This window comes from Rana temporaria, chromosome 3 (genome assembly GCF_905171775.1).
Source record: "Rana temporaria chromosome 3, aRanTem1.1, whole genome shotgun sequence".
In the NCBI taxonomy this organism is placed as follows: domain Eukaryota; kingdom Metazoa; phylum Chordata; class Amphibia; order Anura; family Ranidae; genus Rana; species Rana temporaria.
The window spans coordinates 182,115,239-182,138,796 of NC_053491.1; the positions used below are offsets into that span (position 1 = coordinate 182,115,239).

General features: G+C 41.4%; 1 protein-coding gene across 2 annotated transcripts in view; it reads right to left on the minus strand.

Moving 5' to 3' along the window:
* TAFA2 (TAFA chemokine like family member 2) overlaps window positions 1-23,558 on the minus strand; it is a 317,169-nt gene that overhangs the window by 264,026 nt on the left and 29,585 nt on the right. The gene's annotated exons all lie outside the window — the stretch shown is intronic.

Sequence of the window (23,558 nt, forward strand, 5' to 3'; positions counted from 1 at the left end):
TTCCTGGCAATGGTGAGTGCATTCCTGGCAATGATGAGTGCATTCCTGGCAATGGTGCTGCATTCCTGGCAATGGTGAGTCCATTCCTGGCAATAGTGTGTGCATTCCTGGCAACAGTGCTGCATTCCTTGCAATTACGGGTGCATTCCTGTCAATTACGGGTGTATTCCTGGCAACGGTGCTGCATTCCTGGCAATTGGGAGTGCATTCCTGGCAATGGAGGGTGCATTCCTGGCAATTACGGGTTCCATTCTTGGCAATTACGGGTGCATTCCTGGCAATGGTGAGTGCATTCCTGGCAATGGCGCTGCATTCCTGGCAAATGGTGTGTGCATTCCTGGCAAATGATGCGTGCATTCCTGGCAAATGGTGCTGAATTTCTGGCAAATGGTGCTGCATTCCTGGCAAATGGTGCGTGCATTCCTAACAAAGGTGATGCATTCCTGGCAATGGTGAGTGCATTCCTGGCAATGGTGCTGCATTCCTGGCAATGGTGAGTGTATTCGTGGCAATAATGAGTGCATTCCTGGCAATGGTGCTGCATTCCTGGCAATGGTGAGTCCATTCCTGGCAATGGTGTGTGCATTCCTGGCAACGGTGCTGCATTCCTGGCAATTGGCGGGTGCATTCCTGGCAATTACGGGTGCATTCCTGGCAATGGTGGGTGCATTCCTGGCAATGGTGAGTGCATTCCTGACAATGGTGGGTGCATTCCTGGCAATGGCGGGTGCATTCCTGGCAATGGTGAGGCAACCTTTTATGGCAGTGGTGGGTCTGCAGATGGGCACTCGTTTGGTTCACAGCTCTTTATTAAAAAAAAATCCTGAAACTTTGCTCTTAAAGTGAAGGCATGTGTTATACGCCAATAAATACGGTATATCCAAATAATACGCCTGAGCTCATCTCTTTACTCATACACAGCCACAAAGGCAAGATAATTCTTGTTGGGCAGTGTATTAGTGTTTGGAGGAACACACTTAGACCGAATTTTAATGGTTCAAAGAATGTCAGGCAAAATGGTTGGCCCTCACACATATTCACTTCATCAAATCTGGCCCTCTTTGAAAAAAGTTTGGACACCCCTGCCTTAGACCATTCAGAGTAAGAATCATTGACCACTACTCTCTAAATTCTGTCTTTTAGCCAGTTTCCTATCCATTTAGGATTTGATCTTTCCAAGCCTGTAGACTTTACCTTACACATGAGCCGTGTGCGGGAAACTGTGTCAAACTCTTTTGCAAAATCCAGGTATACTATGTCCACAGCCACCCCTCTGTCCAAGGTTTTACTTACCGCCTCATAAAAAGAAATCAGGTTGGTTTGACAACTTCTGTCTTTCATGAATCCATGCTGTCTGTTGCTTAAAATATTTTTTTCCAGACAGAACTCGTCTATGTGGTCTTTTGTTAAACTCTTCAGTATCTTTCCAACTATAGAAGTTTAACAAGTAACTATAGTAACTGTTAGTTTAAGACTTTTATCCCTTTTTAAAAATGGGCACCACATTGGCCCTGCGCCAATTCAGTGGTACCATTCCAGTCATTAACGAGTCCCTAAATATTAGAAATAATGGCCTTGAAATGACAGAGCTCAATTCTTTTAGGATCTGTGGGTGGGTGCCATCTGGTTCAAGTGCTTTACCCACCTTTATTCTGAGTAAATATGTCTGGACCATATAACTTTTGAGCCATTGTGGATCATTTGGGGCTGGGTCACTACCACCCCCAATATGGACATGAGCTCCACCATGCTCCTTTGTATACACAGAGCTGAAAAAAGTATTTAATACATTTGCCTTCTCTTTGCCCCCAGTCACCCACTCTAGATTATTTTGTAAAGGGCCTACATGCTCAGACCTGACTTTTTTACTATTAATATATTTGAAGAATTTTTTAAGGCTTGTCCTACTATCTTTTTCACTTTGTCGTTGGTTTTGAATTTTTGCGTCCTTAATTTTCTTTTTACATATTCTTTTATATGCGTTGTTAAACAATAATAGCGTTCATTTTTATATTTCTTAAAAGCTCTTTTTTTATTATTTTTAGCCATTTTAACTTTGGCCGTGAGCCACATAGGTTTTATTTTTAAACGTATTGCCTACGGGAATATACTTCCCATTTCTGTTCTGTGTCCATTAATGCCAATATTCCCTCCCAGTCTAAGTCCTTGAGAGCAGCCCTCATCCTTGGAATATGCTCTCTCTCTCTCTCTCTCTCTCTCAAAAGATACGCCTTTGGATTGTTATTTTTTTAAAATACTCTTATTTTCAATTGTTTTTGTTGTCATTTGTTTTTTCTTTTAATATTTAAAAAAAAAATATTCTTCAATTTTTTTAAAAAAAAAATTTAATCTAACTTTTTAATTGTTTTTTATAAAAAAAATGTTTTCTTCTTCCAAATTTTTTTTATATATATTTTTAAAGTTGTTTTTGCTATTTGTTTAGTCATTTTTTTTATTTTTGTTTTGTTCAGGTGGAAAAATTGTTAGGTTTAATCCACCTGAAAGGGGGGTCATTAGCAGCTGACTAGGTGGTCATTGACTATGTCCTCAATTAGCAGCTGACTACATTTTGTCTAAGACAAGAGTTGGTAGGAAGCCATTTTGGCTGCTGGAGTTATTGTTTTTTTTTTTTTTTGGAAAAAGTTCCAAAAGGTTTAGGCTTTGTCCACCTGAAAGGGGGGTTAGTGCATAGGTCTTAAAGTACAGATAAATGCATTGTTTTTTTTAATGCTTAAAATTTCTAATTTTTGAGAAGCAACGTTCACGTTCATTTTTTTTTTATTTTGGCTCGTACCATGGGGATCCATTTTAAGATCATCCTGAAGGAATCATGGTTGTTTTGATAATTTGTTCATAGTGTCAGAAGTCAGGAATACTAAATTCCTGTGTTCCAAGGAAGGAACTATAAGTAAGCAAGCGTGTAGATATTATGGATAAGAATTTGATTCTGCTCTTGTTTTCACTTCCAGCGTCCTGGTGGAGCGAGATTGGAGAGGATTCTGGAACAGAGATGAAAGATGTTCATCTGGTTGGCAGTTTGTCTGTGCCATACCACACCGCAAATTTGTTCTGATAAACGTTCAGGAGAGAAAAGAATCAGATTAATACTTAAAATAAAAGGTTTATTTTTCTTATGGACAATCTAGTGCTAATACTGAATCTGAAAGACTTTGCCCAGCACCGAGACTTGTGAAACATTTTGCCGAAGTCTCTTCTGTCATTTATGAATGCAAACGAACTATGAATACAAATGCAATGGGTTGGAGGTTGGGGAAGGAATATAACCTATCCAATCCTTCGGAACAAGAGATGTAAAATATATTTTTTTTTCTATGGAGGGAGGAATTGAAGGAAGGAAATGTTTTTAATTTGTGACATGTATGGACATAACTGAATTAATATGGTGCAGATACCTAGGAGGCTGGCACTTATGCAAATAAAGGTGTCTGTTGACCAGACTAGGGGGTGCCAGGTGACACATTAATTGGGTGAAAACTCAGTGTCTAAATCTTAGCAGTCCTATAGAGAAGCTCTCGGTTACTGGACATGTGGGAGATACACCTAGTTGATGTCTCACCTGAGAGGTTGAAACCCTACACAGATAATGCCAGTGACTACAAACAGGAGCATGCTCCGTTAAATAGAGGTAACAAACGCTGGCTACCAGGGTACAGTATGCCTTCACCACATGGCACTTCAACATCTCACAGTGGTTGATAAAAAACCTATTGCCCTATATGTGCTGAGTATACACTGAATCAAGTGCGGTCATTGTACACATGGCTTACTCCCAGAGATGTGCAGACACAGAATGAGGTTCATGCCGGACATTTATTTCTGAGGTGTAACCTGAAAGAGGAGGGATGTATTCAGCACTATATTGGGGGAATAGGATTTGGGATGGGTGTTAGTGGAGTGGACATCGGTCTCCTGAGGAACAAACTCGCAGCCATAGCTTCAGGCAATAAGCAGGGCTTGGTTGCTCAGAGAGATTGGTGGCATCCTTAATAACATTCAACAAAGTCACATAAATACCCAGTGTAAAGTGGCTCAAGATTTTGTCAACCATGTTGAGAAGTTGGTAGAGAGTGTGAGATGGTACAGGACAGAAATATGTCATTGGCTCTGGCGTGCAGGCAGAGTTATCAACCAATATCAAGCGGATTGTCTCTGTATGAGGGGCAGTGGCCTGATGAGTTAGCATCACCGCTCAGTAAGACTTTGCCAAAACACGTTGCTTACACTAATCCTAGTGGTGGTCGAATGCCTGGATGGGCTGTATTAGTTTGGATTGTGAAAGATGTTATGCTCTATGATCCCATATACATAAGTGCAGACTCAGTCTGTATATTTGGCGGCATCAATGGGCTTACTGACTGGGGATTCTATCTTGTTGCATTTGAGGCTAAAATTACCCAGATGTGATCAGAGAGTACGGAAGCTGGGGGCAGGTTGATATTTCCCTCTGTCTGAAGCATGACCATGATGTATTTTGTATGCCAGGTCAATACACGGTGGTGAAATGTTGGGAAGATATTCCACTCTGTGTTCAGGATGGACAGATCATTGCTGGGAAGGAAGCACCTGGGTATTATTTAGGACATAGATTTGTTTTCTCTTTGTCCTAAAGGATACAGATGTAACGTTAGTCATGGAACTAGGGTGTTTCTTGAACCTAACAGTAAGTAGAGGTGCATGATATACCCTGGGCACTGAAATTCAGGCACAGAAATAGAATTTTGTGGGTTTTGTTATTGTTTCTGATTTATATACAGAAGACACAGAATGGTGTCATGGAAGTTTTCACGGAAGAAGGATGTTGGTGTGTCACCCAGTAGCAAAGCAGCATGTGTTGGGAAGCACAGCATGTTAAGACTGTTATGGACTGTTCCATAGGAGCTGTTTCTGAAGCACTGAAAATGCAACACTTTGGAAGGCAACATGAGTTAATGTCATATGTCTGGAGTTTCTACATATCTGTTTCCTATTCCCAAAGATCAGCCATGCTGATACTTGCAGTTCAATGGCTAAAAGGCTGTTGCAGACAATACTCTGCAAGTAAGCTTACGATGCTGCCCCTAGTGGTCAATATAATATATTACAAGGGCTATCGCTTGGTAATATCTCATTGGACAGGAGGCAGGTGGGGGTGGTTATGAGTGGGTGTGAATTTTTTAAATAAAAAAGACACAAAGAAAAGATATCAGTCTCTTTCGCTGCTGGCCCTGCTGGTGAGAGCCTCTTGGAATCCTGGCTTGGGCCTAAGCCATGAGGCTTAGCTCTCTTTAACATCTGAGATCAGCCAACGAGGAGTCTACCTAATGGATGTGTTAAGTATCTGTAATGTTTTATTGTTGTTATAGGCTCTATAGATAGCTGCTGCTTAGTGTGTTATATTAGTATTTTCTTGGGAAATAAATAAGATTTTGTTTTTACTAGCAGCAGTGTATGCCTTTTCATAACTAACATAACATTATTGTGCTTATCATAATCTTAATAGACTAGCTAACTATAGGATATACAATTAAAGGGTTAGTAAAGGAATTTTTTTTTCCTTTAAAATAACAAACATGTCATACTTACCTCCAGTGTGCAGTTAGTTTTGCACAGAGTGGCCCCGATCCACGTCTTCTGGGGTCCCTCGGCGGCTGTCTCTGGTCCTTCCCGCAAGTACTGACCACAGTCATGCGAGCAGTGCTTTAACTGGGCCGGAACGCGGCGGTACTCAGTACCGCCACTTCCAAAAATGGCCCTGGAGAGTACCAGCACCTCTCCGTGTGCCCAGTACGTGGGTTTACAGTACCGGAACGCAGCCGGTGGGCTTGTCGAGTTGCGGACCGGTAATGTGTGTCAGACAGGCAGCGCAGTCACAATAGAAACTGTATGCCCCCCCGCCGGAGCCGACTCACTGCTGCTGAGTGGGCTCCTGGCTCCCTTTCCTCTGTCCTGTCACTCCTGTCCTGTGTGTTTCCTCGACACCCCCCCCCCCCCCCCATGGAGGAGAGTTGGTTCATTCCCCGGCGTGCGCCGCGTGACGTCACGCTGGAGGCGAGGTGAGAGGAGGACTCGCGCAGGGAGCTGTGTCGGCGGCAAGGAAAGAATTTTTATTTAATATTTTTGAGTTATTTTGAACTTGCCTTCTCTAACTAAAAAAAAAACCCATTAATTGCAGCCTCACTGTGCCCATCAAACGCAGCCACTGTGCCCATCAAACGCAGCCACTGTGCCCATCAAACGCAGCCACTGTGCCACCAAACGCAGCCACTGTGCCATCACATGCAGCCACTGTGCGAACACACGCAGCCACAGTGCCATCAATTGTCGCCACTGTGCCATCACATGCAGCCACTGTGCCAACTCACACTGCCACTGTGCCATCAATTGTCGCCACTGTGCCATCACATGCAGCCACTGTGCCCATCAAACGCAGCCACTGTGCCCATCAAACGCAGCCACTGTGCCATCACACGCAGCCACTGTGCCATCATACGCAGCCACTGTGCCACCACACGCAGCCACTGTGCCACCATCAATTGTCGCCACTGTGCCCATCTAATGCAGCCACTGTGCCCATCTAATGCAGCCACTGTGCCCATCAAATGCAGCCACTGTGCCCATCACACGCAGCCAAGAGTATTTTCATGTTCAGTATTGGGGGGGGGGGGGGGGACCGGCGCCTAATAGAGTACCGGCACCTCTTTTGGCCCACTTAAAGCACTGCATGCGAGAGAGCTCGCATAGTGGTGAGTAATTGCGGGCGCGCTCCCGTGATACAATGAGCGGCCATAGCCGCTCACTGTATCACTCGGCTCCGCCCCTCGGCACGCTGCGTCACTGGATGTGATTGACAGCAGTGCCAGCCAATGGCTGCGCTGCTCTCAATCCATCCGCTCTAGCCAATCAACGGCCAGGCTGAGCGGCGAAGAGGATCTCGGGACCGCGCGCAGGACTTTCGAGGGGTCAGGTAAATAAAAACGGGGGCTCGGTGGGGGGGGAGCGGCGTCATCAGATGTTTTTTCGCCTTAATGCATAGATTGCATTAAGGTGAAAAAAAATGTCTTTACAACTCCTTTAATACATACCAATGCAACAGTTATATAGGTTACAGTAGAGTGTATAATATTGCAATTTTTACTATTTCACTGTGACAACCACAACATTTTGGCATGCAAATATTTTAGTGCACAACAGGTTTTATGTAAAAGATTGCAAACTTCCCTAACCAATAAACCATTTTTAATTTATTTTTTGCAAATGACTACTGGTACAAAGATTTCTACCACAGTTGCAATAAGTAAATGCACGATTAGGGGCTCATCCTAATTCTTAGAATGAATACTTCAAATTCATTTGGAAATTTGTTTTTAGAAAACATTACTGGACTGACAATTTTTGAAAACTGAGATCTGGATCTAAGCAATGTGACATTTTATTGCATTTTATTACTAATTTATAAAACTAATATTTAACGAATGCTTTGCAACATATTAAGGTAATTTAAAACAGAACTTAACCCATCAATTGTTTCCCAAAACTGTTGCTTTTAATGCCCTGTACACACGATCGGTTCGTTTGATGAAAACGAACCGATGGATTTTTTCATCAGATATCCGATGAAGCTGACTTTCATCAGTCTTGCCTACACACCATCGGTTAAAAATTTGATCGTGTCCAACGTGGTGGCGTAAAACACAACGACGTGCAGAGAAAAATGAAGTTCAATGCTTCCGAGCATGCATTGACTTGTTTTTGAGCATGCGTGGATTTTTGACAGATGGATTTCCCAACAGACGTTTTTTTAACCATACGAAAATTTTAAAACAGGTTCTATTTTTTTTCACTGATGGGGCCCACACACAATCGGTTCATCAGACGAACCGATCGTGTGTACAGGGCACAAGGCATGCTGTGAATGAAAACTGTCACAGTTGCTTGTGTTGTCAACCAAATTGTCAAGCTATTTAAATGGCTTTTGTCATACCTCATCATGTGTACAGCACTATGGCAACTGCAGATCAAACAGAGATTATGATGGTAGCTTCATTGGCTGTAAAGGATAGAAGGATTTAGTTATCATAACCTATAGCAACCAATATAAGAAATCATTTTCCATTGTTCTGTCTTCGATAGGTGGAATCCGTTACTATGGATGCTATAGATTGCAATGGGTTACTGAACTTTGCAAATTCCCTATGTTTTCTAAGCTATATTTAATGAGATTTTAACCTGGAATGGTCCTAGAATGTTAGAAGGATCCATAAATAATTATATACTGTACATTCTTCATGTGTGCTATTTTTATTGGCTGAAACCCACGACTATGCTGGGAATTACAGTTCCAAATTACATTCTTATTTATATGTTTTGGCAATTATGGTAAGGATAGATAGATAGATAGATAGATAGATAGATAGATAGATAGATAGATAGATAGATAGATAGATAGATAGATAGATAGATAGATAGATTAGAAATTGGGTAATTCTGTTCTTAAATAGTACATTTAATGTGACAATGCTACAACATTCACACTTTTTCCAGTGTTATGCATTATTATGAACAAGTTAATTGTTGACTGTATTATTGTGCCGATTAGCAGATTAAATTATATTGCTTACAATCTGAATTAAACAATGACAAATTCATTATAAACTATGACTGCTATGCAAACCTGATTTGCCTCCAGTCATATAACAGAAAGACAGAAATTTCACCTTTCTTTCTCTCCTAGAGATCTTACTTCAACAGCAACTATTGTTTCGTGAATAATATGCAGTGTACAGCAACAATGATAACTTTATTTTTTGTTAAATAAATAAAAAAAAAACACACTTTTCTTTGTTTCTGTTATACAATTTTGCAAATACATAATCTTTCTTCATTAATTTAGACAAAAATGTATACTGCTACATTTCTTTGGTTAAAAATAACACAAATCAGTGTATGTTATTTAGTCTGTAAGGAAGTCCATACACTAAGGCCCCGTACACACGGTCGGACAAAACCGATGAGAATGGTCCGACGGACCGTTTTCATCAGTTCACCTCTGAAGTGGCCTGACGGCCTGATGTGTGTACACACCATCAGTTCAAAATACGATCGGGTTTAGAACGTGGTAACGTCAAACACACGACTTGCTGAATAAAATGAAATTCAATGCTTCCAAGCATGCGTCGACTTGATTCTTAGCATGCGCGGGTTTTGAACCGATGCTTTTCTGTACTAACCATCGGTTTGGTCCGATGGGGCAGCGGTCCATCGGTTCAATTTTGAAGCATGTTTAGAAATTTCGGACCGAAGGAAAACAGACCGATAGCCTATACACACGGTCGGTTTGGTCCAATGAAAATGAACTTCGGTTCATTCTCATCGGACCAAACCGACCGTGTGTACGGGGCCTAAAGGATATCTGAAAATCGATATCCTGATGTACTGACAGCCTATTTCTTGAAGTCTGGAAATTCCAGGACAGTATAAATAACCTGCAAATTACCCCTTTTTGGAAATGAGACAGTCCAAGGTATTTATAGTAAGGGGCATGGCATGTTTTTTAAAGTTGTAATTTTTTGTCACAATTTGTGTTTTTTTTAAAACATTTTTTTTTTACATACTGTCACCAGTGCAGTACAGCGTCATCATATAACTGGTGTGGTGGTCATCAAGGACACTGACTGGTGATAGTATGTAAAAATAAAAAATAAAACATTTTTAATTTTTCAATATTTTTTTTTAACTATTTACATATTGTGACTAGAGCAGTGCCATAGTAACATTGTACTACTATGGGAAGGTGATCAGGACTTTAATCACTGTAATAAGCAACCATGTTGTGTATATAAATAAAATCTATTCATTCAATGTGTACTATTGTGATTAGCTGTGATTGACCAAGGTTAATCACATAGTACATATGGGCAGTGAATGGCCCTGTCTGTACCATGTGATCACTGTGACCAATCAAATAGATCAACACAATAGTACACAATGAATGGTATGAATGGAAACCATTCATTTTGTACAATTGCCATGTGATCTGCTGTGATTAGTCATGGCGATCACATGGTACCGGCTGGCGCCCGGTTCACTGATCTGCCATCCGCTGTGTCTAGTGACAGATCGTGCCGCAGTGAAGCCTGTGGGGCATGCGTGAGGCAGGATTCTGGGAGGATGTCATAAGTCGTCCACCCAGAACAGGAGTGCTCCCACCCAGCCATCATTCTACTATAGGTCAGGCAAGAAGGGGTTAGTATTATTTTTCAGAAATCCTTAATATTTCTTATTCATTTGGCCCAGAGACACAGAAAGAGAATTCATTGCTAGGATCATACAATTGTTCTCTTATTTTTTATTAATACAGAGTTTCAAAACTCCTACATTGATGGATGTTTATAAATGCCCTGTGGGTTAAATGACCAGTTCTCTATTTGGTATTTTTTTTTTTTTTACGTATGTATTTTTTCCTGAAGTACATAATATTTTGTAATGTGCTTCTGTGTCCTGTTTTTTCTATGTTAAGTAGGGATGAACGCAAGGTTTGGCTCCCCCACAAAACCTGAATTTGTTCTCACATTATATAGTAGCCATATTTCTCCCACTACTATCAATGGCATCTTCCTTTCTGCCAATGGCTGCTAAAAAAGCAGCAGGCACCCACCATGTCCTTGGCAACTAATCACCTGGACCTATTAATTTACTGGCCAGAAACCCCCAACCGTGAAAACAAAGGGGCGGGGAAAGTGCTGACACAATTATGGCCACATATTTGGTTAATGACAGTATCCAGGAAACCCTGACCCATTGTTTACTTTTAGTGGTGAGGCCATGTAGATGTCATTTGGCACCAGTGAGCAGCAAGAGTGGATTGTGTCAGCAATAGGCAGGATAATTTACTTTTGGCAGGATAGTGGGTGTCATTCATCACAATTGACCTAAATCTGAATCACGGGATGATGGGATTGATGATGGATATCTTAATTTTTTTTATAATAGAATTTGTCAAAAAGTGTTGGGTCATTCTTTACTCTTTACATGTGAATGAGTAGGGGGCTGGTATCTGGGGGACCTTTTATCTTAAAGGAAGCTTCCAGATTGTTATAATCCCCCAACTGAAGACCCTCACCACCACCTGGCCAGGGTTGTGGGGAAGAAGCCCATGCTCCATGTTGGGGTCATGTGGCCTGGAATGGTTCAAGAGGGTTGCATGCCCAGATAAGAGTCTTGTACCGATTTTGAGGGGGATCCTCATTGTCTTTTATCTCTCTTATTTTTTTTAATAGGGTTCCATCATAAAATTACCAGAACTTCATCAGTGCTAAGGGTCTGGTATGTATTTTTAATGAGGGGCTCTCATGCCTATTTTGTTTTGTGGGATCCTCAGTTAACATTCCTGGCTGTTTGTTTACAAGCTGTAATTTACCAGCAGTTTAAACTGTGTTTTTTTCTTTATGAATGTCAGTTTTGCTGCAGTTGGTTGTATACATCATACAGGTGCACCACTCCACAGTCAGGGCAATTGCTCTCCCAGGCATGTCATTTAAAAAAAAATTGCATTTTACTTAAAGCATTATTAAAACTGCTGCTCTACACCAAATGGAATTATTTAAAGTTTTATTTGCGTTGATACCTGTTCCTTGGGGCTTTTAGTAAAATTTTGTGATACCTTAATTAATTCTGGCACTTTTCTGACACCAATTTGCTGCATAATTTTTTGGAGTCTGAACAGAATTGTTTTGGAAGCAGGGGCTAGCAATGGCAGCTCCTATAATTCTCTCATGATAGGGTCACTTTAAATAGAAAATTTAACAGAATCTTTATTTGAGGCAACTCTAGTTGTCAGTGTTCTTCTCTCAAGAAATCCAACTTTACTCCTTGACAGGTACAGGTACTCTAGGCAATTGTTTTTTTAATTAATGATGGGTCACCACATCACTGTGTTTTAAACCCAGCTTAGTTTGTCCAAGTGCATTATCAGTGACAAGTAATATAGCATGCTGCAAAAGGCTGTTGCCAGTTAGGCAACTCTTAAGATCACAAGCTAAAGGTTCCATGTAGTTAAACTTATACCCTTTTATAAGCATTCCAAATGAACAATAAATACTACTTAAACTCCTTAAAGCGGGGGTTCACCCTATAAACGCAAAAAAAAAAAAAAAAATTTCTTCTACCATAAAATCAGGCATTGTAGCGCGAGCTACAGTATGCCTGTCCCGATTTTTTTATCCCCGTACTCACCTTGTACTCGTACATCGAAGATACCGACTCCCCTCGGGGAATGGGCATGCCTATGGAGACGGAGGATGATTGACGGCCGGCTCTGGCGCGTCACGCTTCTCCGGAAATAGCCGAAATAGGCTTGGCTCTTCACGGCGCCTGCGCATAGCCTGTGCGCAGGCGCCGTGAAGAGCCGAGACCTACTCCGGCTGTCTTCGGGGAGAGTGACGTGCCAGGGCCGGCCATCAATCATCCTCCCTCTCCATAGGCACGCCCATTCCCCGCGGGAGCCGAAATCTTTAATGTACGAGTACAAGGTGAGTACGGGGGTAAAAAAATCGGGACAGGCATACTGTAGCTCACGCTACAATGCCTGTCTCGATGGAAAAATCATGTCAGTGAGGGTGAACTACCGCTTTAACTTAAGGGAGCCCCTGCTACCTCCTGCATTTCACTGGTGCTTTTGGATCCCTTTAGAGTTGCCTTACTCTAATTGATAATTAACCCCCCATAAAAATTGCAGGCACTTGGTACAGGTGGAAGGTACTCCACTGTTGGAAGCTTGTAAAATTGGTGTGGCTGGACGGGGGGACATGCAACGAGTGATACAAACATTTAAGGCAGAATGCGTCCAGGGACAAATGCCTGGAATGCCAGCAGGCTGTGTTCTGGGCATTTGTCCCTGGGCACATAGTGCTCTAAACATTAGTATCACTCAGTGCACCATCCAGCCTCATTGAGCTACAACAGCTTTCAGTCTCTCATAGAGCTTTACAGACTGACGACATCGAAGGTTGTACAGTGCATCTGTGCCTTCCACCCATGCGAAAATGCCAGAATCTCATGCATTGGGGTTACCCAAAGTGTGCTTGAGGCCAAAGAGCTTGGTTTTGTGAACTGATTTTGGCCTAGCACAGATATTGTGCTGATGTGAAGAGAAAACAGCAGGAGCTACAGAGAAAATAACTGGAGGAAATCAGACACGATTCATTTACCTATCTTTCATAAAATTTCACTGTCATCACTGCCACACCTAACTCTCCTACAACTTAAAGCAGTGTTTCGCTTAAATTTTTTTAATTAAAAACCAGCAGCTAATGACATTTAATAATAGCACACTTACCTGTCCTGGAGTCCAGTGATGTCGGCACCTGCAGCTGATGTTTCATCTGTTGGGTGCTGCCGCTTGCATTGCAGGTAAGGGTACCCAGCAGTGAAGCCATTTTGGCTTTACGCTGGGAACCCTACTGCTCATGCTCCTCTCTCCTACTGGCCCGGGGGACCCGAGCTCCGTGGTGATGTCACGGGCCGTGGCTGGGACTCCTGGAAGTGGGAAAGGATACCTGTCCCCCTCCTCCTAAAAAGGTGCCAATTGTGGCACCGGAGGGGGAAGGAATCAGATGAACGGAAGTTCCACTTTTGGGTGGAATTTCGCTTTAACCTTCTAAAAACAAACACATAACTTACAAAATAGCAGTGCATAAATATGACTTGACTGTACTATAAAAAGGTCACTAAAACCTTCATTCTTGGAAACACATACACATTGGTGAAGATCTACAAAAGCTGGTACAAACAGAATTTGGTGCAACTGTGCATAGTGACCAATCAGCTTCCAGGTATTATTGCTAATGCTTAATTGAACTAGCTGGTTAACTAGTTAAAAAGCGGATTGGTTACTATGCACAGCTGCACCAGATTCTGTGTGCACCAGTCTTAGGCAATGGGGGAGATTTACTATGTTACTTACACTATTTCTTTATAGAATTATGCTAAATACTAAATGACAGCTGCACTTGTGTATAGTGTTCAGAAAATATATATCAACTAATCATAGATGAGTGTTTTAGATGATCTATATTGTGATATAATACATTTTCAAATAATTTCAACTAGTAGTGGCAACATTAAACTTGACCAGTGAAATGAGCTCTCCAGAGTACAATACAGTTATGAAATAGTCTTACTTCTGATTAATAGTTGACTATAAAACATTATAGCTTTTTACTGAAGCCAGACTGAACAATAAAGTGGCAGAGAAGTTAATTATATTTTCATGAATTGGTCTATTTCCCTTCAATTCTTTGTTTTTATGTAATTGAAGAACTTGCGGCTAATGCTTGCAGTGTGTGATTTGTCTTTGCAAATGGTATTCATAGATCATAAGGAGCCAATGTGCTGACACAAGAGTGATAGCATCACATTGTATTTCACTCCTTCAGCTTCCAGTATTTAACAAAGACTCTAATGCTTCAGGGCTCAATAAGCTCTTCCTTCCTCTTGTATTCTAATGAACAAACAGCTGCACAATAATGTGATTCAATGAGCCATTGCTAATAAAGTACTGTGCAAACAAAGACAATCATACAGAATGTTGTGCTTATACAGTGGATGTCACTTAAAATAAGAACATTTGCTTCCATAGTTTACAGCATCATGGCTTGTGTCTTCGATCAGCAGTCAGCCATTGTGTTTACATAACTCTGACATCTGTTTACCAGTCGACACAACGCACATGCCATAGAAAAAAGACAGCCAATGATTGAATCTCTAAGGATTTTTTCATGATGTTAAATTAAAAGGAATCTATAGCCAAGCTAATGGCAACTTTGTCTGTTAATAATTCCAGGTATTGGTATGTTATACATAATTACATTGGTCCCGCTTGTAATTATTTATAGAACATACCTAGCCAATGTTCCTGGAAGTTGAAAATCACTGAAGTAGACACCTCTACTCTGGTGATCGCAACTTGTTTCTGGGTCCCACCCTCAGCAGCTACCCTGCTGCATTGTAAGCAGGTTGTCCACTCAGCACAGGTGCCATTCAGGGAATGCTTTGTATTTTCTGAAGGAATACAGCAAGTTCTCTGATTGGATGAGGTGATGTTTCTGAGATCTATCTCAATTAGTGTTATTGCCCATAGCACCTAGTCAGCTTTTTTTCCCTCCATTTGTTCAACTCAGCTTAGAAAATGAAAAATGTAAAGCTTATTGGCTGTGCTCCAATTGAGAAAAAGATAAGACAATATCTGTTTCCAACATTTTTTATTAGTTTCCCCCATTGTGTGTATACATCTTGCATTTGTAGTGATTAAATATACTTACACACTTATATATAGGAACAATGATTTATAATACCTTACTGTACCTCCACGCTGATATTATTATTTGTGTAGCCAGGTGCGTGGGTAAGAATCGAGAGTGAGAGAAACACTGGCTGCAGCTGCTGTCTGTAGCTGCTGCCCTGCAGTGCTGAACTGAGCAGAAAGAGTGCAATAGACTGAAGCCTCGTACACACGACCGAGGAACTCGACGGGCGAAACACAACGTTTTCCTCGTCGAGTTCCTTGTTAGGCTGTCGAGGAACTCCCATCAAGGAAATGGAGAACATGCTCTCTTTTTGGCTCGTCGAGTTTCTCGACAGTTTCCTCGACGAAAATGTACACACGACCGGTTTCCTCGGCAAAAAAATATCTCCCAGCAAGTTTCTTGCTGGTTTTTGCCGAGAAACTCGGTCGTGTGTACGAGGCCTCAGTCATGCAACACTGCCCCGTGGGAACTGTAGTCCAGAGGAGAGCGACCCTACTGTAATCAAGAGCTTTTGAACTGCATTTCCCAGAGGGAGATTGCCAGGAGAAGGGGAAAGAGCTGTATTTTCTGAGGCTGTACAGGACACAGTCTTCTCTAACCGTGAGGGAGATCAGAGAGTACACATCGCTGTCCGGTGTGCACCATCACTGTATATCAGCAGTCTGAGTGGGATCCAGAGTGCTGAGTGCAGACAGAGTCACATGGGTGCAGGGCAGAGAGTGGACTAATTGCTGTGTGTGACCGAATGGTGAGCTGCAATATCGCTGAGACTGGTGATATCGCTGGGACTGGTGAGCTGCTGTTGCAGGGATTTACTATCTCCTGCTAATGAAAAAGGTTGTTTTTGGAGTCTAAGAGCAGAACAGAGAACCCGATTTACAGCTTCTTCGGGTGTAGCTAATGGCGGGCTGTTCATAAGGGGTGCAGGGGTGCTGCCCCCCCTAATCCATGCGTCTGGCCCCTAATCTACACGCAGGGCACCGAATGCATGGATTCCAATTTTTTTTGTTGTTGTTTACTTTTTTTAGAAGCACGTGATTAGAGCCAAAGGCTCTATTTGGCTTATAAAAAGGGTGGGCTCAGGGACCAGAGCACTGCACCCTGAGCACACCAAGTTGTGTGACAACCAATTAATGTTCGCTATTGTCTTCCTGATTTTCCTTCTGGGCAATCAGGAAGTGGGTCCTGAGACCCGATTGGCCAGAGGAGAAGCGATCATATTGGCCGCCGAGGAAGAAAACACAGGGGAAGCAGAGGAGGAGACGCAGGGAGCAGATGAGAAGGAAGCATTGCCGTGACCTAGATTGGGTAAGTGTGGCACTGGTGGGCTGGCGATCGAGTGACAGGGGGCATTGGGGTGCGAGCGACCGACCGGGGGGGTGGCGACATGGTTTCAACACCTGCCTCCCAAAAATAGGAGCACCAGCTGCCACTGGGTGTAGTGTTATATTTACAATAAACAGAGCTTTTTTACAACATTTAGAACTTAATTGAAAAGACTGTAGATTCTCTATAAACATGTATTGCAATATTCATCAACAAAGGTCCCCTGCTTTTCATATATATTTAAATGTATGTTTTAAGGAGAAGCAGAAATAAAAAATTGGAGCTATATAAAAAAAAAAACAGCTGTTAGCGCATAGGAGTGATCATACAACTCCCTAAGTAAGAAACAAAACCAAATGTGTGCAGCTCTATGTTAAAGTCAAACAATATACAAAAAGCATGTGTATGAAAATCCAAAATATGGTGATAATGTCCCAAGATATGAATGTAGAAACAGTCCTCCATGTAAAGTGAATATCCACCGTGTGTATACAAGATCATCCAGTGATTTAGTACAGCACAAGTTTGTACTCTCCAGAAACAAGTGAATATGTGCGAGCTACAGACCACTGAGTAAATAGATTCCTATTATGTCAAGCCTTAAAGGGGTTGTAAAGGTAAAAAAAAAAAAACCCTAGATAGCTTCCTTTACCTTAGTGCAGTCCTCTTTCACTTACCCCATCCTTCGATTTTGCTTTTAAATGTCTTTATTTCTTCTGAGAAATCCTCACTTCCTGTTCTTCTGTCTGTAACTCCACACAGTAATGCAGGGCTTTCTCCCTGGTGTGGAGAAAGCCTCTTGAGGGGGGAGGGGTCGAGCAGGAGTGTCAGGACGCCCACTAACACACAGCTCCTTTCTCTATCTGCAAAGTAGATAGCGTCCTGACCCTCCTGCTCACCCTCTCCCCCCTCAAGAGGCTTTCTCCACACCAGGGAGAAAGCCTTGCATTACGGTGGTGAGTTACAGACAGAAGAACAGGAAGTGAGGATATTTCAGAAGAAATAAGGACATTTAAAAGCAAAATGGAAGGATGAGGTAAGTGAAGGAGGACTGCACTAAGGTAAAGGAAGCTATTTAGGGATTTTTTTTTTTACATTTACAACCCCTTTAAATTAGGTGCACCCTTGAAATGGCAACAAATTTCAGTACCCTATATTTTCCGTAGGCGACACTTTAAAAGCCCCCTATAGGTCATCAGTTTAGTGTTACGAAGGAAGCCTGGTACAAGAAATATTGCTCTCACTCTGGCGTGTAATATATGTATCGCAATTGACGTTTTCATGCATAGGTGTCCCAGACACATACGTTTACAATTGTATGTGCGTATATGCGAGGGTGGAGGGAGGCCTCAAAAAAATTTGGGGGGGGGGTATGTGCTTAGGTGCAACCTAAACTTTTTACTATAACTTTTTTTTACTTAACTTTTTTTTCATCACATAGGGGCCAAAATGTCCCCTGTGTGATGATTTTTTGGTGACAAGTTCTGTACAGATCGCATTGCAATACATTCTTTTCTGGCTGGTTGGAAAACTGACCCAGAAGTGAAGTCAAACATGTCGCTTTCCGTGTCAGCAACAAGGAAGAGAGTGGATGTTTGTTCGATCTTCTCCCTCCCCTATACCTGGCAGCACCCGCCATGCTGGTCCTAAGCCCACAGATGAGCAAGTGGAGCCCAGGATACATGATGGGAGCGAGCACTAGGGGGGGGGGGCGTCATTACCGGGAGTGTGTGAGAGCAATCCAACAGCAGTGCAGCCGCCCGAATGCTTCAATCTGACAGGCAGGAGTCTGCTTGTCAGATTTGCACACAATTCTGGTGGCAGTAGCCTCTGGGAATGTGTGTAAAACCCCCTGCTGTCAGGTCCGTATGATGTACGGACCTTGCAACTAAAGGGTTAAAGTTACTTCACTCTTTTACTGGATGGCAGATTGATAACCACTGTTCCTGCCTCGTCTTTCAGGATCGAAATGCCAATTCAGCTTCAAATAGGAATTGAACACCTTCAAAAGGAATTATTTTGATATATAATCTGATATAGCCTCTAGGAAATCCTTAATCACCGGCCAATTAAACGTTTTGGCTAAGGAAGCTGGCTATAGTGACAGGAATCATCACTGCTACTGAACCTTCAGAAGGCTAATGGTGGCGTCATTTCTAAAAAACCTTGTTCTAGTATATGGCTATGCCCACATTTTTAAAACTTTTCTAGTAAGATTTGAAATTTTGCTATTCCCCAGTTTTAGCTAAAAAAAAAGCTCACTTTTCGGTGCACATTTTTCTAAAATATGTAATGCTAGAAAAAGGAAAAACTGCCTTTGTTTAAATGCTAATAAAGTCTCCAACCGTCATGCTATTTAAATGAAGATTTTCCCTCCACTGAGCTTGCCTAAAAGAAGTCATTTATATGGTCTAGTCAGACTGAACGGGAAATGTTTGGTTTAGATGTAAAAGGGAAGAAGGAGAAAGGAAGAAAAAAAGTTTTGGAAACTGGAGAGAGAAGCAAAACATTATTAGCTCAGGGCAAGATCAGGAAGGACTCTTCCATAATAAAGGGTAAGCAGCAGCGATATAAAGCATCAGTGGACTGAAACCGTGCATAAGCCATAAAAATTTCTACTGACAGTAGAATCCTGTAGTCCTGTTCATAAAGTCTTGTAAAAGTCAGTCACCTTCATTCAGTGGGCAGATAGATATATTGCATTGTATGCCTTAGCATAGGGTGTAAGTGAGCGTGATAAATCACAGTTTTATTTTCAGAATTTTCATTCCTTTATTGAATTTATTGTAGCTTTTTTCAACAGCATGCTTTGCCTGTTACCTTAAAAGTCACTGTAGAACTTTAATTTAAAAAGAGCTATAGCACCATATCTAGACAGAACATAAACTGTAATGCCCTGTACACATGATCGGTTCATCCGATAAAAACCGACCGATGGATTTTTTCATCAGATATATCCGATGAAGCTGACTTTCATCAGTCGTGCCTACACACCATCAGTTAAAAATCCATTTGTGTCAGAACGCGGTGACGTAAAACACTACGACGTGCTGAGAAAAATTAAGTTCAATGCTTCCGAGCATGCGTCGACCTGATTCTGAGCATGCGTGGATTTTTAACCGATGGACTTGCCCACAGAGGATCGTTTTTTTTCTATCGTTTTTTTAACCATCAGATAATTTTAAAACAGGTTCTACGTTTTTTCACTGATGGGAAAAAAAACGATGAGGCCCACACACGATTGGTTTGTCCGATGAAAACGGTCCATCAGACTGTTTTCATCAGACGAACCGATCGTGTGTGCAGGGCATAAGGAGTAGGAATAGATTGGGGCACTTGTGACACATGCCATCTAGCTTAATTATAAGCTGAAATCTCTTCACCTTCTTGCAACTGCTCCTATTAACTGGTTTAAGGTATATTATTATCATTATTATTATTGCTCATAATATATTATGCAATGCTCAATCATGTATTATCCTATTTGATTGAGTTATCAAAATATATTTATACATTATATATATATATATATATATATATATATATATATATATATATATATATATATATATATATATATATATATATATATATATATATATATATATATACACAACTCATGTATCATCGTTGCAATGACACCCCTCAGGTAAAGTTCCATCTCCTTTCTTTTGTACTAATATATTAGGGATGGAGGGAATTTAGCTGGCAATCACTACCTCAGTAAAACAGTTCAGAGCACAAACAGCTACTTGTTGGTTAGGTCAGGTCACGTTTACCTTTAGTTGTTTTTAAAATTATTATCACTATTATCTAACTGTAAAACAGTGTATAGAACAATGATTTTTATTAAATTCCTTCAGCTTCATTTAGCAGTCAGTTTATTAGGTACTGTCTACCATTCTGTTAACTCAAATAGCCAGACAATATACAGTACCTTCCGCCGATATTGTGTCAATCTCGCCTCTGCTAGTATCTGCAAGTATCTGCTGCCCTCTGAAAGGTGCCAAAACTTAAATTTCTGGGTGGAACTCGGCTTTAATGACCAGGCCATTTTTTGCAATACAGCAATGCTTCGCTTTAAGGCCACTTTCACACTGAAGTGCTTTTCAGGCACTTCCACGCTAAAAAAAGCGCCTGAAAAGCTCACAAAAACCTATTTCCATTAAAATCAATGAATGCTTTCACACTGTGTGCTGGCAGGGCTGTGAAAAACTCCCCTCTCCATTGAAATGAATAGAAAGCTCTTCAAAAGCACCTGAAAAACTCTTCAAAAGTGCTCAGTGTTTTTACTGGCAGTTTGGAAGCGCCTCAGTGTGAAAGTGGCCTAGCTGACAATTGCGCAGTCGTGCAATGCAAATCAAGCTTTTTTTTTTTGTGATATTTGATCACCTTTGTGTTTTTTTTTTTTTTTTTTTGCGCTATAAACCAAAAAAGACAGACAATTTTGAACAAAAAAACTATGGGCCAGATCCACATACAATTGCACTTGCGCCGCGTATCAGAGATACGCTACGCCGCCATACCTTACCTGGCGTACTTTCAAATCCTCAAAGATTTTGCGCCGTAAGTTACGGCGGCATAGTGTATTTCTGGCGGCGGAATTCAAATCGGTGGGTAGGGGGCGTGATTCATTTAAATGAAGCGCGTCCCCGCGCCGATTGAACTGCGCATGCTCCGTTTCAAAATTTCCCACCGTGCTTTGCGCGAAATGATGTCGCAACGACGTCATTTTTTGAACTTAGACAGTGACTTATGTCCATCCCTATTCACGGACGACTTACGCAAAAAAAAAAAATCGAATTTCAACGCGGGAACGACGGCCATACTTAACATGGCAAGTCTATCTATACGCCGGATAATACCAGCTTTAACTATACGCCGGAAAAAGCTGACTAGCGACGACGTAAGAGAATGCGACGGCCGCGCGTACCTTTGTGGATCGACGGAAAAAGCTAATTAGCATACCCGACGCGGAAAACAACGCAAACTCCACCCAGCGGGCGCCAAAGTATTGCAGCTACGATCTGAAGGCGTACGAAGCCCTACGCCTGTCGGATCTAACCCAGATGCCGTCGTATCTTGGTTTGAGGATTCAAACTAAAGATATGACGCGGGTAATTTGAAAGTAAGCCGGCGTATCAGTAGCTATGTGGATCTGGCCCTATATTTTTTACTTTTTGCTATTATAAATATATATATATATATATATATATATATATATATATATATATATATTTAAAAAATAAAAATATGTCCTTATCAGTTTAGGCCAATATGTATTCGTCTATGTATTTTTGATAAAAAAAAAAATATATAATAATATAGCTGGGCTGCAACATTGCTATAAAAATGCACTTATTACTGTGTAAATGTCAGGAAAGGGGTTAACACTAGGGGGCAATCAAGGGGTTAAATGTGTTCCCATTGACATTGACATGCATTTTGATATATTTACATTGATTTAAATAGAAAAAAACATGAGTGAAAACTCAAATGTGTAAATGGGCCTTTAGTGCTTGTTTACTTAAAGTGGATGTAAACCCGAAAACTTGTATTTATTGTTTTGATGTCACAATGTACAGTATAAGATTTCCTATCATCTTGCCACACAGAGTTAATCCAGCTCTGAGCAATCCTCTTTTATTGTTCAGTGAAATAGAACGCGGACTTACAGAAAAAAACCTTGGCCCGTTCTGCCCCCTTGCTGTGAGTGACAGGTTATTTACATATCTCATGCACTAGCCTAAAACAGGCATTATTTTTCAGTTCCCACCCCCACTCCTTTTCTGAAGTCATGTGGTTACTTTTCTGGATTTTGCCTGGATGTTAGTGATCATAGCAGAATTTAGTGTAAGGAATACACAGGAAAAAATGCATGTTGACAAGAGGAGTGTAGAGGAGGGCGGGGAGTCTACTGACATCACGACTCCACCCACAGAGCTCCAGACCCACCCGCAGAATCTGCAGTTTTGCGGTTCTCATAACAGAAAGAGGGGAGACATTTGACAGGTAAGGATACATGCAGGAGTCATGTATATCCTTATAGATCAGCACCATGGCAGTGGTTTAGAAAGGCTGAGAGTGGGTTTACATCCACTTTAAAGCCAAACTCCAGGCTTGTAAAAAAAAAAAAGGACTGGTCACTCTGCAATCTGTCTTTTCCATTACACAGTTGGTCTGCTGTCCCACAACACTCAGCATCCCAGTCCTTAGCTTTTCTATAGACTATGGGTGGGCACTTCTATCATCACCCACAAAGATTCCTGATAATGTGGAAATTGGTCCTTCACTGATTACAGTGCATATATGATGAGGTCAATGAGAGACCAGCACTGTGTTCAGAGGACAGCATGCAGAGAGACTTTGGCTGATCAGTCATCACAACCAAAACTAGCCAGCTGGGAAGACCACAGAACCACAGGTTAAGGTATGCATTAAAAACTTTATTAAAAAAATTATTTCTGCAGAACGTGACAGACTGGTCATAGCCCAGCGGGTCCTCGCTCGATTCACACAGTGCCTATGTGTGCCGCCGATCTCCGTTCCCTGCGACGGGAGCGGAGAACGGCGCCAAATTTAAAAAGGTAAACAAACACAATACATACAGTATACTGTAATCTTATAGATTACAGTACTGTATGTAAAAAATACACACCCCCCTTGTCCCTAGTGGTCTGCCCAGTGTCCTGCATGTACTTTTATATAATAAAAACTGTTCTTTCTGCCTGCAAACTGTAGATTGTCCATAGCAACCAAAAGTGTCCCTTTATGTCAAAAGTGGTTTTAGACCAGCTAGAAAACAGCGATAATAAATTATAATCACTTGCAGAATTGAGTGATAGCGATTTGTGGGGAAATTCGTCATAAAAAAATAAAAGTAATGACAGCGACAATTCTGCAACTGAGCAAATTTCAGTGATTTTGAGT